The following is an 11,549-nucleotide window of genomic DNA, read 5'->3' as shown; positions in this document are numbered from 1 at the left end:
TTTGGTAGGGTGCCGCACGACACCACAAGGGTCGACCTCATGTATTTATAGTAGGGTATTACAGGGGTATTACAAGGGTACAATACATGTATTTATAGTAGGGTATTACAGGGGTTTGTCAAGTGCGATGTCATAAGTAATGTACGTGTATGTACATGCACAAAGACGGTGCAATGAATGCAAAGAATTTAAGGACATGTCAGAAATATCTCAAATTATTGAGAAACTATTTTGGGGGACACAAAAAACAGACCTGCAACTTGAGAAGGAAGCTCCGCCTGTCGATGCGCTCAGACGAGGACTACCAAATATAGGTTGGAGGAGATACAAAGATCTCGGTTCTCTTCTATACTTGGTGGGATCAGCAGCGGGATGGACGGGCGAGATGCTTCAGGCCACTGATCGGTGATGCGAACTCGCTAAATTGATCATAACAGGAGAGACGAGGTGTGATGAATGTCACAAATATACTGCAACGGTTAATGAATGTGTTTTTTTTGTTGATGTAACCATATATTTCATTAGACAATCTGTTCACGGAGATTACCCATATGATCACCACACAAGACAAATATCTGCGTCAAACAACTTTATAAAACTCACAAGAAGTAAAACTACAAGTTCACCCTTGGAGAAACATGTGCCTCGCTGAAACATCGTCCATCTTCCTCCACCGTCACCATGGTAACGCCGGAAAAGAGACGAACAACCTCCACACCTAGATCTAGGAGAGCACCATCGCATTCAATGATGCCTTTTGAGCCGATGAACCGGGTCGTCGCAGAGGACGAGCCCGAGACTTTGTGGCACGTCGGCCGGGGATCTTCCCCGTGGTTTGGGAGCGATTATATCTTGGGAGTTTTTCGCACAGCAGCACCAGGCCACGAGATATGGTTAATGAATGTGTTGTGATTGTGGGCGGCACAATTTCATGTTTTTTTTTTCATGTACTCCATCCATTTCATAAAATGATGTCGAAAATTTATGTAAATCCAGCATATATATATTTAGACAAACTTTCGACATTATTTTATGAATAGAGGTACTTAGTAAGCCAAGCGGGAAAAGAAATTTGCGCCGCAGTCGAATGAGTGAATGACTAGGCCACCACACCTATCCAATCCAACGCACACACAACGCATGCATCTGAAGAAAAAGAAAACACACGCATTACTCACCTCGATTCCCCATCCCTTTCTCTCACAACCCATCGGGAACCGCTCCCGCCATTCCCTCTTCCCCGCCGCCGTCTACTCCGGCCACCATGCCGCCCCCGCTCGCCCTATCCCCGCTCACTTCCCCCGCCGACGGAGCCCTCCCGTGTCCTCAATCACGCAGCCCCGCAAACACTAGCCGCTCCTCTGCCGGCGCTGGCGCCGGCGCATGAGGACGGGGCCGACCGCAGTACGGACTTCTGGTCGCATCCCGAGCTGTTCCAAACTCTAGCTCCGGAAGACGACCATGCGGCAACCTCGCGCCGTGCGTCGATTCGCCATCCGTCGGAGCCGCTGCTCGTCCACGGGAACCACCAAGGTCGCCGCCGCCGGGCGAGCTCCGGCACCGCTGCCTCGCCGGCGTATTGGAGGGATCACCCAGGGCCATGGACGCGGCCCTTCCGCGACCTGCAAGACCTCGGCCCCAAGCCCCACCTCCACGCTGCCGTCCTGGAGCACATCTTGCCACCCCAAAGGTCGAAATCTTCGCCGCTCGCGCTAGAGTCGACACAACAATTTTGTATGACTGCGTATTTGCTCAAGTCCTACTTCAAGCTACATTGCACTAGATCACTCTAGATTTTCGTACTAGTACTGCCTGGTTCAAAATTGCATTGTATGCATCAATAGAAATTTTCGCACCTACAGGAAATTGAACTGGTTTTGCATGTATCTTCGTTGTAGGTGTGGCTGGCAAGAATGCAAACCAGCCTGTGCATTTACCGCGGCGGCGTGCGATGGCAGCGGGTGGTCTACTTCTTTGACTCCGTGGCCTTTGGTAAATTTTCTGGTTCCTCTTCTTAGTCCTCTAGGTTTTTCCGTGATAGCACGGGCTACACGGCCATCTAGCTATACCTATGTGTGTTTCATATGTTGTGGATTCGATATGAAAACTTGGGAAGCATATTGATGGTTTGATGGTAGTGGGTTTTGTTGGAATGGTTCCAATACCCTGTTCATCTTTTTGGTGAAGAACACTAATTAAGGCTGAATGAATGCTTCAGGTAGTCTGTACTTGCATTGCGTGATGTATGTTATTCATATGTGGTAGTTCAGGATCACATCAATTGAGCAGCCTATCTTTTCTGCCCTTGAATTGATTTTTATCCTGTGTTGCTTTGCATAGCAAAATCCTAGTTCAAGTGTTGCTGATACTTTGTGAAATTGAAAACAAAGTAGATTACAAGCTTCTGTGATTACCCCCTGCCCAAGTGAAGTGCTTGTCCGATCTTAACATGCTGCCCCCTCCAATCCATAATAAGCATAGGTGATTCAGTATAACTTCATACAAAGTTGTACTAACTCACCGACACTTATTATGGATCGGAGGGAGTAAAAGAAATTGCTAATTGTGTCACTTGAATTCTTTTTTAAGCGGTGTTTTAATGGTTGAAGCCCTGCCTGATTTTGTATGCATTGCTACTAAGGAGTGCTTATTTTGCAATATTAAGCTGATGCATATGTTGGTTCAGTTTGAACTCTACATGACATGGTTCTTATTATTCTGTTTGCAGCGGACCTCGTGAGGATGTCACCCATATTGATTCTTCTGGTGTTTTGAGGACGCATGCTGTGTATATCTTCCCCCTGAGGAGGTTGAACCAGACAATCTACTTGTTCCATACTTAATAACCTACTAATGTAAGTCAAGGAAAGTGATTTTTTCAATGTTTAGTGTCCAGAAATATACCATGATGGTCTTGTTTAATCATGTGCATCACTACATTTTATCGGCCTCTCTCAGTGCTAAGATATATTTGTGTAATTTATTCTGGTGTAATAGGCTAATAGCTAATATGACAAGAAATGGTGTATCAATTTGTTAGCTCATATGGTTTGGGTCTTCGTCAGGTTTGCTTTCTGCAAGCCGTATGAGTTTTAAGCTGCCACTTTGGTAATGAAGTCGTTTTGTTGCTAATATGCAGGTATGTATACTTTATTTCGCCTGGAGAAAGAGCACCTACCCGGGCTGCACCTGTGATGGTGGCCTCGTGGTCCTACGAGTGCAGGATCTGCCTGGACGAGTTCAAGAACGCCGGCAGGTCGGGCTGAGTGAACCTGCCCTGCCTGCACGCTGTTGCTGTCCGCAACGGGGCACTGTTGATGTCGGTGGAGAGGATACCACAATCTTCGTCCCTCGCTGCTGGGCGTCCAGGATGCATCAGCATCAAGTAACGGTAATCTCTCTTTCCCAACCCTGGTGGATCAGTATGTATGGCGTTGCTGCACATGGTGATATGCTTTGCGCTTTATGTATGCTCTTGCCAATTGCGAGGTGTACATATGCAGCTTGCATGTTGTGTTGTATTTTACCGTCCCACCCTGGGCTCGGAAGGGATTGTGGAAACTTTGATGATGTGCTTTGCCTTGATGGTTGTTTGTTGTCCGGTGTTGCGTAAATTCTGGTTGATTGTATGTCACAATGTCACATGTGTTGTGACTGTTGTCTTAATCGAATATTTAGTTGTGCAGGTTTGGATGCCAAAAGATAGGCAAGGTCGTGCAAAAAAATTTGAGCAGTCCTTGGCTCTTTCATTAGTTGTTTTTTTTGGTTTTTTTCTTTAGTTGCTTAATTCCCCCATGACGAAGAAAAATACAACAAATTCCAAGTCATAATTGGTCTATAAAAATTATATATGGTTCTTTGTATTATCATTCATGGCTGGTGCTTATTTTGGCTTTAATAGGGTAGGCATTATTTAGGTCATAATTTGTAGAGAAAACAAGTGTACTAGCCCATGATTACTAAGAGGAGTAGGAGGAGGAAGACTAGATGTCAGCTAGCAGGGTAGAAGCTATAGCGGCCTGGTTACGAAGATTCATTGTGCCAGCCGATACCCGAAAGGACTTCTTCGTAACACACCATCATTCATTCATGTGTTGTCTGTTATTTGGTGTCTCATTATTTTGCTATTCGGTCAGTTAGTTAATGTTCATGCTTATTCTGCTACATGCTTCTTAGAAAGTTGGAACATACAAAGTTCATTGATAGATGGCATATACTGCAGTTTCTTGTGGAGTCTCAGAGTTGTGTGTTATATTGCCTTATATGGTGTCAAAAATAAGTATTTCATAATGCAACAAAAATATATATAACAGTGTGTTACAATGTCACCGTGCTTCCCCCAGAATCCAATGGTAACACGGTAGTGTATTCATTCTAATTACTTAACACTTAATGCCTTGAGTTAGCATTCATGGGCTGATTTGGCGGTAATATGATAGACATGATTTAGCTAATAATTTGTAGAGAATACAAGTGTACTAGCCTGTATAAGTTGCATGGGTGTCATGTTGGCTTCCAAATTTCATTAGTTGTTGCCAATAAATAAATATGCTCTAGAGCTATCAATGATTTTTTGATTCTTTTTGTTCCATGATTTTTACATGGACTAGATGGCTGTAGTAGCTGTTGCAGCAGGCTTCCGCATCATGTGTTTGAAGGAAGCTGTAAAATAGAGGGGTGGTAAGCAAGGAGATGCCATCTCTGTATATGCAGCCTCAGCCTTGCAATTATCTACTGCGTGCTTCTAGGGCGAATTTGTGTTCATTAAATTGGAATTAGATGGTAGTGCGATGATGGTCTAGTGTAGCACTCCCTTGTCACTTCAGTTTTGTTGTTTATTACAAATTATAGATTGTAAGGTCAAGTACTGTGTTGTTTGACCAACTTCTTAATTGCAGGGGGATGACAATTCAGTTGTTTATTCAGAAAAGTTCAACGCTTAGAGCTGTGGCACTTTTAAGCATGCTAATGTAAGTTCTCTTTTCGCTTTCCGATGTCAGAGGGTAGTAGTTTTATTTGACTATGCATAGGATGTCTATGCATAGTACAGATTTTTATTTAATGTGCACTAAACCTGTAGCTTGAGTCATTATTATTTAAGAGGGTTTTGTCTAAGATGTGACTGGTTGCATTTGCTGGGAGTGATCTGGACTAAGATATATGAAATTTGCAAAGAGTAAAAGAGGAATACAAAAGAACCCTGAGACATTGACACAACTGAAGAACCCATGACAAGAAAATTCTTGTTTCATGTGACTCATGTCTGGTTTACATGACGGAGGGGCTGGGGAGTTTGCTGGCAACCGGACGAAAAATGCTGACCTCCTAACAATTTCAGATATTGTGTTACCAATCCAAGTCAACAGAAATAGAATAAGAATAAAGTGGCTATCCTCTTTTGCGATTCAACACTATTGTCCTGAGATTTTTTCCATATTGATGCCTGTGCTGCTATTTATTTCAAAAATATGAGTTCTGACCCTAAACTGTCGCCTAATTGTTGCCTTACTTGGAACCTTAAACCCGATATTTTATTAGTGTGTTTTGGACCTGGATCTTGAGTTCTTGTTATTTAAAAAGCATTTGTCAGTAGTGCTGCTTGTTGCACTTGTTGTAGATGATCTGGACTTGAATGATCCAAGTGGCTAAGGTCTATTGTGATTAGACACAATGTTTACCCTGATGAATTCATTTTGTTGCCTTATTGATGCCCGTCCTGCTGCTTATCTCGAAAGATGGATTTCTGCCACTAAAATGTTTCTGAATTGTTGTCTGAATTAGAAACTTTATCGAGCTTATTGATGCTTGTTTGGCTTGAGTTGCTTGCTTGCTGTGTTATGAATGAATGAATAAAGTGTAACAGTTAAGATAAGTAATCTTTGTCTCGGAAATAAGCAATGACTTACTGACAGTGTTTAGCGACCTATACTCGCTGATGTTTGTTGCATGCATATCATATGGCTGCTGTTACTTATCAAGTTATCATTGCCAAGAATGTTTCTCTCAATATATTTCCTGTTTTTATTATTCACTATTTGCAGCCATACACTTTCTGATCATATGTTAATGCCAATTTCAAATTGTATTCATAAATGCTCAATCTGCTATAGACCTGACCATCATTTTTTTTGTTTTGTTCAATAGAAACGAGGACTAGGTGGGATCAGGAGAGACTGGGGTAGCAGCTTGAACCTGCAGCTGCTGCCCACAGGATGATGCATCGCTTGGAAGGAAGCTGGAAGACCCCGGGGACAAGCTCGGACGAACTTCCTTTCAAGCGCCTTGCTGAGTTCTGCATATATCTGGGTATGATGCATGTTGTGTTGTATGTAATTTTGTTTTTCTGTGCAACAGCTTTGCCTTGTCTTTGGTGTTGTGAAAATTATCGTCGATTGAATCTGGCATGTCACATGGTTTTTTACTATTGCCTTAGTTGAAGTATATAGTTTGCTGTGCAGGTTTGAATGTCCAAAAAACAGTCAAGTTCATGCCAAAATTTTGCACATCCTTGCTAATTGATTTTGATTAATTAACTAGCTTAGTTACTGGTTTTATTTGTCAAAGGAAATTCTGCTGATCATTGTAAATAATTGGAAGAATAATTATAGTGTAATGTTTGTCTGGTATTGACATGCTAAAAGAACTTGCTAACTGTAGCTTCATTTCATTAATTATTATTGCTTCATATAACAGCAGCCATACACTTCTGATTATGTAATTCTGGTTGTGAGGCTATTTCATCTGTCTGTGTTAGAGATCTTGACCACGGCGACGACTTGCTCCACTCACAACGCCGCTAAGGACAAGGACAACTACGATTCATAGAAATGTATATCTCGCTGCTTTTTATGACAAGTTGTGAGTTTTGGTGCTGCCCATACTTTCAGATATTAGGCTTTTGCTGCATTCATAGGGCTTCTGTCATCATTGTTCACCTTTTCCTTTTAAATGTAAAATATGTTGTATGCATAGTCTAGATGTATGCAACCTGTTGAAACTTGTATGCTTACCCTGTGCCATGGATATGTGTCGTAGTGTGATTGAATGCATGATTTCCTTGTCCTTTTTTGTTCAAGCTTTGCCTGCCATGGATGCATGCTCTGTCCTTGCCTGTTGCATCTAACCGTTGCGAATTTAGCTTGCTGGTTGGAGTGTTTGGTTCCGGTAACCTGAAGTTCTAGTTCTCATTGATCTCTTTTTAATTGGTGATTGTTAGTGTTATCTTGCGACATAATAGCTCAATATTATGCTTTTCTTGATTAGTGTGTTCATACTTATTCTGTAGCTTATGAAAGCTCAAATATCGTGCATAGATCTGACCATCATGTGTTTGTTCTTGTTGTTGGAGGATACTGCGGAGGTTATCTATATGCTGCTGGAGACCCGATGCATCACCTGGGAAGCTGGAAGACATGATGCTACCACCTCTTTGTAGCAGCAGCTTTCTAGCACGTTGATGCTAAACACTTGGATGCCATTTAACGCATGAACAGCCCAGGTTTCGGATCTGGAAGTATGTCCTAATGCAGCGATCTTGCATTGTATGTAACCATCCTATGATGGGATTGCAGAAACCTGCATGATGTGCATCAGCTTTGCTTTGCAAGTTGTTCGTTATCCGGCGTTGAGAAAATTCTGGTTGAGTGTATGTTGATATGTCACATGGGTTGGGACTATTGTTTTAGTTGTAGTCATTGCTTGGTGTGCAGGTTTGGATGTTCTAAAAAGCTTACATTAGCTGATCGACGTGTAAAACAGATAATGCTAATTGTCCATTCTTGAGCCAAGCAGGTTTTATTCTGAAATGTAAGTTTCTCGATCAGTTGTTGATTCTGCGACATTTGTGCACAATATATGAGAATAACCACCTAAGTGTGTATTTTCTTTGCACAACAGACGGGTTGAAAAAAGCATGGAAATCATGTCCTGGCTACTTTCATTTTCTTGCTGGAAACTCTGGAAACCGAGAAGAAGTTTTAGAGAATCAGGTTCCTCCCGTTGTACGTGTGTACGTGCTGTTAGTTCTAGTTCGAGTATGGAGGGTGTGTGTGTTTTTCTTAAATAAGGGATTTCCCCCGATTTCTATTACCAGAAACCATGTTCAGTACAGAAAGAAAGAAATCAGACAAATAAAAAACAAGAGAGCCAAGAGTCTCAAGAAAAAGCAGCTATTCAACCACAAGTAACATGATCTTTTCCTAATTCTTGATTGTGTGCCGACTTTTTTATCATTCGTTTGTTTTCCTATGTTCTTGTCTTCACTTCATCAGTTTCATGGGCCTCCGTCCATGATTCGCTTGGAACACTTTATTTGACAATTGCACGAATAATTTGGCTCCCCAACTAATCGCATCGTGGTTTGTCTCTTTTACCTGTAAAACAGACAAAGTGGACAGCCAATGTTCCAATCATGTTAGTGATTACAGTTGGACTTTTAGGTGATATAGAGCAAAAGTACGCATTATTCCAGTCTTCCATATAAAGCAAAAACATGCATTATTTTCAGTTCTTGTTCCACCGTGTACTTTCACAAAACAAAAGTTCCAGTGTGTACCATAGGGCATTGATGTAGACAATACTAGTGTGGTTGGAGGCTGGAGTCGATGGAAGACAGTAGTAGCGTGCCCGTCAGCACCGTCGCCTTCCTCCGGCTTGCGGGACAAAGATGTCAGTGGGCGGGATAAAGATCTATTTTTAGTGTTCTTCTTATCAGAAGCCCGAGTCAATGAAGACAGTACTAGGGAGGTTGGAGTCTTGAGTTCAGTCCACCGTCGGGGAAGAAGAACTGTCCGTTATCCGTGTGGTGGTGTTGGGAGACAAAAGGGATGTGAACAGGATTGAAAAGTCTAGCGATGTGAACGTGTGCTAGTGATTTAACAAGACGGGTCACGCTATGAGATGTGAACGAGTGCTATAGTGATTTAGCGAGACAGGTGACGCTGAGCGTTCGCTGGCCGGCCTCTAAAAAATATCAAGTGTGTACCATAGGGCGTTGATGAAGACAATACTACTGTCACCGGAGGTTTGGCACGAGGTAGCCAGGGTACATCACCATCGCGGCAATTAGCGTGCAGGCGCGCGTAGGTCGAGCAGCCGCCGGGAAGAGGAACGGTCCGTTCTGGCAAGTTCGTGTGGTGGTGTTGGGAGATGGAAAGGATGTGTTAAGGATGGAAAAGTAGACTGGAAAGTCTATCAGGCCTGCGAACACCATCAAAGAACTTACCTGCACTAGTGATTCAATTAGACAGACTAGAAGAGAGAGGGGAGACTCCACGGGCTAGTGGGATTGAAGAACAAGATACAAGTGGAGTGTATGGGATGAGGGAAGGAGCTTGCCGCTCATCACCACAACACACCCTCAAGAGCGCTCGCTGCCTGGCCGGCATCGGGGAAGGAGCTCGGAGCTCGCCGCTCGTCGCCATGGATGAAGAGCAAGGTACGAGCGGAGTCTATGGGATTAGGGAAGGAGCTTGGAGCTCGCCGCTCTTCGCCACACCACGCCACCAAGAGCGCTCGCTGGCCGGCATCGGGGAAGGGCTCACCTCTCCTTGCCGATCATTGCCACACCACGCCACAGCGCTCGCCGGCCGGCCTCACCTCTCCATGAGGGAAGAGGAATAATCCAGTTTTGGCAAGTTCGTGTGGTGGTGTTGGGATCTAGTGGGCTGAGTAATATGGTGGGGTGTTGGCCGGCCTCGTCTCATGTCCTCGCCACACCAGGCCATGAAGAGCGCTCGCTGGCCGGCATCACCTTCCCTCCCCTCTCCTCGCTAAAGTAATTTGGGATCTAGTGGGCTGAGTAATATGGTGGGGTGTTGGCTGTCTCAAGCTTGTACTTACATTTGAAACGCAAAGCGTTTTGCATTTTCGTAAAAAAAGGCTGCTTAGCATTGCGGCAGATTACACTAATCCCCTTTGGTTGAGCCGATAGACATGGGTTCAGACTTGAGAGCAGTACCAAAGTTCAGTTCGTGTGACGAAATTAAGAGTTGCAAAAGAAGAAATTTCTTGTCGAGCTAGCACTAATTACAGCAAAATACCACGAAGTCAGAAGAAAGGAAGCGAAAACACAGGCAGACATCGACCAGAGCAGACGGGCGGCGCCGCCGGTCGGCGGGCGAGCTCGGAGGAGGAGAAGCCGGTGGAGGTGATGAGCAGCGACACGAGCTGCCCGAGCGCAAGCCCCGCGAGCACCTCCCGCCGGAGCCACCACCTAGCCGCCGGCAGCGCCATTGCCATTGTATGGGTAAGAGTAAAATCATACAAGAAGGATATGCAGCTCGGTCGATCCATCGACGATGGTGCTGCGACGGAAGGAGTTCATGGCGTCTGCTCGTGACCGGCCATTCGGCGATGCGAGGACGAAGTAGACTACGCTCACCACTCTTGGCATCGCCTAGTCCTCACCTCACCTCTCCTCGCCAAAGTCCAAAGTCACAAGTCACACACGTAACCGCACGCGGACTGTGACGATGAACTTGTACTTATAGAGACAAGCTTCAGGTGAGGGAGATACCGCATGTTCGATCGGTTCTCCTTTTTAGCATGCTGGGAGCTATGGACGGAGATGATCAACGGATGAAATGGATCATGGCATGGATCAGTGACGTGGAGGATTGTTTTGGGAAACGAAACACCATCTCGTAAAGGGGACGTATCCTCCTGGTTAATTAAGTCATGGCATGCATGGGCTAGTTTCCTAGGATGCTGTTGAAGTCTGTTCGGTTGGCGTGAAGCTTTTTTCTGTTGACGTGTTCCATTGGCGTGAAGCTATTAGATAACATTAAATGCACGTACTGGAGATCAATTTTATAGATATTATAATGGCGCAGAAGGCGGAGCAGCCGGAGATGACGTTGCCGGTGTCCCCGAGCAGGGTGGCCTGGACGTTGCACCCGGTGACCACGAACTGTTGCCGTCAGGGGTCCCGGTAGGTGATGTTGACGGCGCCCACGCTGTCCTTGACGCGCACCGTGGAGTTGGCCAGCGAGATATCCACAACTTCAAGGGTGCCGCCGCCACCGATGAGCAGCCGGCCGCGTGCCCGATCGCAGGTGAGGTTGAAGCCCGGCCAGTGGCGTCCGTCGCCGATGCCGAAAGGGTACGGCACGCTCACGCCGCCGCAGCTGGTGGAGCAGCCTGGCGGCGGCCCTGATGCACCTCGTGTGACCTGAGCTATGATCCTTTATAGGATTTGGTATTTGATCCCCACTTAAAGTATTGTGTAATAGTTCTAGTTCCTTTTGATCCAACCTATGGATCAGATTATGTCTACCCAAAATAAGGGTTTAGCAAAGGTCACATTAAGGTTTATAGCGCTTAACTTGATGAGCTACTTCAATTCCATCAAGTCAAGTGAAACTTCATGTGACAAGTTTTATTTGAAAGCTCGAAAATTTCCCGGAGTTTCTATGCATGAATGCATTGCACACTTTGGTGTTCTCTCATTTTGTAGCCTCTAAATCTCGGATATTACACGGAGCTTTCCGAACCTCATCACTCCGACTAGATGAAGAAAGACCGACAAACGAAACTTTCCCAAATAAACA

General features: G+C 44.7%; 1 long non-coding RNA gene across 1 annotated transcript; it reads left to right on the top strand.

Annotated features, from left to right (window-relative positions):
- The first annotated feature begins 1,631 nt into the window (after positions 1-1,631).
- LOC124652734 lies at positions 1,632-7,822 on the top strand. Its single transcript, XR_006987747.1, has 7 exons — positions 1,632-1,690; positions 1,899-1,992; positions 2,729-2,855; positions 3,140-3,391; positions 4,899-4,970; positions 6,145-6,306; positions 6,755-7,822. It is a non-coding gene; the product is annotated as an uncharacterized LOC124652734 (long non-coding RNA).
- The last annotated feature ends 3,727 nt before the right edge of the window (positions 7,823-11,549 follow it).

The sequence above is a fragment of the Lolium rigidum genome, chromosome 5 (genome assembly GCF_022539505.1).
Source record: "Lolium rigidum isolate FL_2022 chromosome 5, APGP_CSIRO_Lrig_0.1, whole genome shotgun sequence".
NCBI lineage: Eukaryota > Viridiplantae > Streptophyta > Magnoliopsida > Poales > Poaceae > Lolium > Lolium rigidum.
Note: the sequence above shows the minus strand (reverse complement) of the source record. Positions and strands in the feature narration are given on the sequence as shown.